This window comes from Amblyomma mixtum, chromosome 10 (assembly GCF_055824585.1).
Source record: "Amblyomma mixtum isolate Tamu chromosome 10, ASM5582458v1, whole genome shotgun sequence".
Lineage (NCBI taxonomy): Eukaryota > Metazoa > Arthropoda > Arachnida > Ixodida > Ixodidae > Amblyomma > Amblyomma mixtum.
The window spans coordinates 84,070,752-84,076,751 of NC_143021.1; the positions used below are offsets into that span (position 1 = coordinate 84,070,752).

General features: G+C 48.2%; 1 protein-coding gene across 1 annotated transcript in view; it reads right to left on the minus strand.

Moving 5' to 3' along the window:
* Window positions 1–2,990, minus strand: part of LOC149326314 (solute carrier family 22 member 4-like) — a 136,815-nt gene extending 133,825 nt beyond the window's left edge. The window contains exon 1 of the mRNA XM_089562781.1: window positions 2,876–2,990. The gene's annotated coding sequence lies outside the window, so the exon portion shown is untranslated. The remainder of the gene's footprint in view (window positions 1–2,875) is intronic.
* Window positions 2,991–6,000: the final 3,010 nt, after the last annotated feature.

Below are 6,000 nucleotides of genomic sequence, written 5' to 3' on the forward strand. Positions count from 1 at the left end.
TTTGGTATTCAGAGGGCTTCTGCTGTGTGGCCTGCAAGTTAATGCTGTCATGCACCTCGGAATGACTCGTTCATGCCGTGACGATAGCTGGCGCGGAGGCCGTCTCCTGCGAGAAAAGTTCATCACAAACACGACGCGTTCGTCGTTGATGGTTGCTCACAGTTTGTTGCCAACTTGTTTTCAGAATTTATGAAAACAAGGTTTCAAAAGGGAAAAATCCCGCCATGCTCTTGCTAGTGATTCTGCGAGAAGTATAGACCCTATCAGCGCCTACCTGCGCTCTGTCAGATTGCGGCCAAAGTTTGCAACCAATCAGTGGTTGCTTTTAATAAGTGGAATACCGCTGCCGGCTTAGATTCTTATGCAAAGCACTGATTTATAGAGAACACTTGAAAAAACCTAACCCGTCACTCAAAACCCTTCTTCCTGCAGAACCTCGCGCGCGACTGGAATCCGTCTCTACCATCAAGGCGAAGATGCGAATTCGCGGAGCCTCCTCGAGCGATGCGAAGGGACCTACAGCAGAAGAAATGCGGTCATGCTTCTCGGTTAGCCTGTGATCTGGACAAGTGGGTGAGTAGCATATTAAAACTTTTTCCATGCATTAGGGCCCCGCGCACTCGAATGCGAACCGATTCCTCGTGTTGAGCGACGTTTGCGTCTGGAAGAGCGCAGCACGCCAAAAGGGGAAAGCGGATGATTTAAGATCTCGCAACTCAACACGGTCTAAAGGGTGTTGTCGCTGACTTTTGCTTCATATAACGTCACCAGTGGTGGTACCGAAAATAAAAATTTAAACGGTGAGGGGAAAAAATGCAGTTTTCAATTTCCATGAATCATGAGCCGCTCGGTTATGCTCTGAGAAATATCGCATGCAGCGGGTTTCGGCATATCATCTCTATAGGCTTTCTTGTTCGGTTAACTTGAAGAAAGCCTCAGCTTTTGTCGCAAATACGCCTAATACGCTATAACCGCTAGGCAACAAAAGCTCGAAGTTCTCCCCTTGCGGAAAGATTGCTTCCAGAACTTTTCGACGCTTGAAACATACTATATCGACGTCCGTGGCTGTTCTGACATCCATGTACTATATGGACGTCCATTGCTATTTTGACGTCTAAGTGGTTTTCGCGTTTTTTCACTTTTAATTAATTAAACAGTACACCTAATCAACCAAATTTTTCCCACGGCAACATTTTATCCGACATTATCTGTCACAACCACACTTTCACACATTTATCTCCAGAGAACGACGTAATCGTGCGGAAGAAATTGCGGACACTTTTTTGCTGACGCGAAAGAGCCATATAATGCTCTCCTATTAACAACTAAAATTAACTGACTACCTTTTTTATTTTTGGTTTTGGAGCGCAAGGTTATATTGCGAAATTGAACCCTGTCAAAATCGAAGGCAAGCACAGGTTTTGAAATTCTAGAATCGGCATCGTGCTTCGAGATAACGAAAGTGAAAAAAACTCTTTTCAGGTGTGTTCAAGTTTTCTTTCGTATTCATAAAATGCATATTCATAAAATCGGCGGTTCTTGAATCAAATGCAGCCAAAGTTTACTTTTTTTGTAGGACGTAGATGATGTTGACGTGTTCCCATATCGATACCATGCGCAGCGTCGCCATTTTGTCAACATCCAACGCGGGAAAGCCAACGTAACGAGCTGTCAAACACCTAGTCTCTACGCTCCATGTATCGATGCATGCTGCTGATTCAAAAAAAATATTAACTGGGTTTGCCTTCTTTGTCGAAGGCCTTCAATTTCACAATATAATCTTCTGTCTTAAAATCAAAACTTAAAATGTTCATCAATTTTTTTAGTTAGTTACGTAAAAAATTACGTAAAAAATGTCCGTCATGCCGTACAATATTTCACAGTTTTTCACGGAAAAATCAGTATTGAATAATTAGAGACACTCAGTATAGTGTTACACCTTTTGTACTTTCTTGCGCTCTGCAGTGGTTGCCGTGCACAATCGGGGCGTGCGGAAACAGGTTCCTCTACTCTGCATAACTAGACAAAGTACAGTCGCCGTGCTCTGCGTTGTCGTGAAACTGAGGCGAATCAAAGAACATCACAAAAAGTTCCTTCGCTTCATCACTGCATGTCCGCAGTGTATACGTCAGTGCTGCCCATTTGCTGCTCGTTTGTTGGTCATGTGCCGTGCTTCATTTCCCCTACACGGCGGGAATCGCAGTTCATAGTATCCTTAGATATGGGTACAGCTATAGTCCCTAGATGACACAAAACTAGTGTCGCTGGGTGTTCCATTGCAAGCATCCTTTTTAACCTAACAGGTGGTGGCCAATGAAGACTGCTTGCAATGAAACGGTTGAAATTTCGCGTCGTCCGGTTCCTTCACAGCTGCGAGTTTTAGGGCAGCGAATGAATGAAAGGTGACTATAAATCCTAGCGCAGTATCGACCCCCAACCAGCATGAGCGACCGATCGTAACTATTTGCATGTTGCGAACCGAGCGACGGTCCCAAGTACGCATGCACCTGCGAAGTCCTTTTCACTACTTCCGCAACACCAATAGCGTTCGTGAGAGATCATTCGTTTTTAATGACACAGCCTCGAGGAATGTATAGTTTCGGCTCATTTCGGTTACTCACATTGCAGAGCGCAAATTTCCTCAAGATTGGGCTGTTTATGAGCGATTGTTTCGACTTATTTTTACGGCGTCCGGAATATTTTTGTGTAGAAATACTTTAGCTGTTTCGAAAGCAGGAAATGCATATTTTCCTTCTGGTGCCACTACCCTACAGTCCTGTAAAAGGGCGATTCAATAGAGTGGCTCGGCAACGCCGTGCGAGGGGCCCTAAACGGAAGCCGCAGCCAGCCCTCAGCGAGTGCATGCGTACAGTACCTCTGGGATGTCGATGATAGCCCCGCGGAGAAGGATCGCGCGCAGGCCACCGCCGCGAATGCTCAGCCTCCACTGACAGGAAGGGGGGCCAAACCGGAGTCGAGCAGCGCACAAAAGCTTATCTCTGCGAGTGCTGGCACGCGAGGCTGCCGTCACCTGATCACAGGACGCCGAGCAAGGGCTACGTTCCCCCCTCCCCCGTTCTCCCCGCTCGGGCGCGGAATTGTGTGCAGCGCACTCGAAGCTGTGGCCGGCCTCGCAGAGAGCGCGCGCTCCGCCGCTACAGTGCGGCCCCTACCGGCTCTGTTTTCCTTTTTGACAGCAACGGCGGATGAGGCAATGGTGTGCAATGCATTAATACAACAACAAAAACTTCTTTGCTACCATTGTTACTATTGCAAGTACTAGCAGCAACTGTAATAGTGCTACTATAGTATCATTAGTAGCGCTAGTAATGCAGTCGGATACAGCTCAAGAACGAAGCCGCTTTAACCGTTCAAAGGATCTCCCTACAGTCAAGGGCTTCGGCCGATTATCATGACCCTGCTATCATGACAAAGCAGGGAGCAGCGTGACAATGCAGGGAGAGGCCAATCGCTGACCTTTAAGGAGGGGGGGGGGGGGGGTTACTATCCCCTTTCATCTGCCACTCCCTGCACTGTCACGCTAGGAGGCTCATGAGAATCGGCCGACGCCATTGGCTGGAGAGGGGTCCTTTGACGGGGAAAACCACACCGTTCTTGAGCTGTATCCGACTAGAGTAACACTACAGCAATATTAATAATGACGTAATAACAGTACAAGCAGGGGAAAGCTGCGTTGTGTCGTTAACGGGAATTTCTTTCTCTGGTGCTCCAGCCATCATTATTTCCATCGAGAACCCTGTCCCAAGCAATGGAGCAGCAGCAGAAGCCTCGAAGCTTCGCTATCAGTCAGGCGTTGCGGGGGGTAATCATCTCGTATCCTGGCCAGTAGCTGCTGCAAAGCGTGGCCGTCATAAAGCTACGAGCCGCCTTGCTTTGCATGTGCTTTTCTTTTTTTTTTTGTACGGCTGTGGAAGAGGTGCTAGTGGTCTCATTTTTTCTCCCCAGCCTCGTCCGGTACTGCGCGGAAATGCAAGCTGCAGCTGACCTGTGGAACAGCACCGACATAACCATATAGCCGCTGTTTTCCAAAGCACGTGTGTAAAGTGATGTACTGCTGGCACCGACACGGGACGCTGGCAAGTCGGGAGAAATGAGGTGGCGCAGGGATCCGCTCTAGAGCTGGGGTAAGCCCTTAATTGAGGGATCAGCCGCAGGACCTCAACGAACTTTTCTGTCCATAAGTGAGACGCTCGTGTTAGCGCTGTCCACTTTCGTCTTTCGTGAATAATGCACGCAAATGGGGCAGCTGTCTGGCAGCAGTCTGCGGCGCACTGACAGCATGGCGCACGAGCACGTCATCACACGCTGCACAGGGCTCTCCGGTGGGAGCGCTGCTCTCGCGATCCCGTTTGACAGCAGAATGGCAGCGCTCGGGAGACGGATGGCGTCGTTTTACTCCGTAAACCCCAGGTTTCGGATTCTTAGAACAAGTGAACTTTGCGTCATCAGAGCTGCGCGACGCCGGCTGCAAGGCAACGTCCAAACTCGACTCACGAGAAATGGCTGGCCGGCAACAGCTGCTCACACCTTCGGGGGTTCAGTGAGTATACTTCATTTCGCGAGATTCCACAGAACAACCAACTTTAGCAAGTTACTCTCGGGATAGTTGATTAGTTTCTTGTAACGCCATGCCGTTATTGCTCTCGTACTGCCATCCTCTGTGTCGTGGCCTTTTGTGCAAACAACCATCGTGGCGTTAACAGAAGGACTAACACAAACCAAGGAACTTACCCCCTTGCACCGAAATGTGCCAAGCCTCGAATACGCGGCAGGGGTGCGCTGGTTCGCCGAATTTCTCGTTGTCTCCGTATTATACGCCTACATTTCCGCGCTCTGCGACTGCTACGGACAAACGCAGTTTAAGCATGCTAGCGCACTTGTTCACAGTGGGGTAGAAATTTTACAGAACAAGAAACCGGATTTATAAAATGGAGGGCTTTTTTTACCAGAGAGCCTATTTTTGACAGTACTGCGCCGTCACACTTAGAAAGCAAAATAAATGCGTGCCAAAAACAGCTGCCCTTCTCGGAGGGCTACATACTAGACGATATCAATGTCGCACCAAATTTAGAGCAATATTACTTTCTCTGGTTTACGCCGAAAGTTTACAGCTGGCATCTAACATCACGGAGCGGCACATACGACGTAGTGCTGAACTGCTTATTAATTTACACCTCCTGGAGTTCTTTAACCTGCGGTGACATGACACAATACACGGGAGGAAATTTCTGAATTTCGTTTGAATCGACATGAGCGTAAAGCGCGTAAGAGGAAACTGCATGTGTATAAGCCGCACTGCATGGTCTCTCATTGCTAGAGATGTGGGCGCTGAAACAGTTTGCACATGTGTTTTCATAGCAGCCTTTACAGCCATTCCTGAGGAATGACGTGCTCAGAGACTTGAAGATTCTCCTCTCTCGTTACGGCAATGTCGGCACTCGGTGTTGCCTGCTGTTGTCATGTCCGAATATTAAAATCCATCTTAGCTGCAAATTCTAGGGGATATATTTTCCCCCTTCTGATCACATTATTCTCCCAGTATTCGTGTGCGTCATGATTGCCGCGACACTGAAAATGCGGTACGTTGGAGAACTTTGACCCCCAATTCAGTTAAAACTGCCATTAGTAATAAGGGAGTAATTACTCAATGGCATCCGCCCGAGCGCAGCCATGCGGCTCCAAAGGAAAGCTATACAGCTTTCTGTAGAGCTTTCCTTCGTGGCCGTATGGCTGGCGCTCGGGTGGATGCCAATGAGTAATTGCTCCCTTATTACAAAATCTACACCACCTTGGGGGATTCCCCTAAACATTTGACCAAACTGCCATTAGATGTATATTTTTCAATGCGAGAGCACTAATCCGGAGGTTCGGAGCGTAGCGAAATTCTACACTCCACGTACACCTCGGGAGCATAGAAAGAAAAGAGAGAGAAAAAGAAATCCCACCAATATCCATGACTGGGAACCCTCGGCGGCGCGA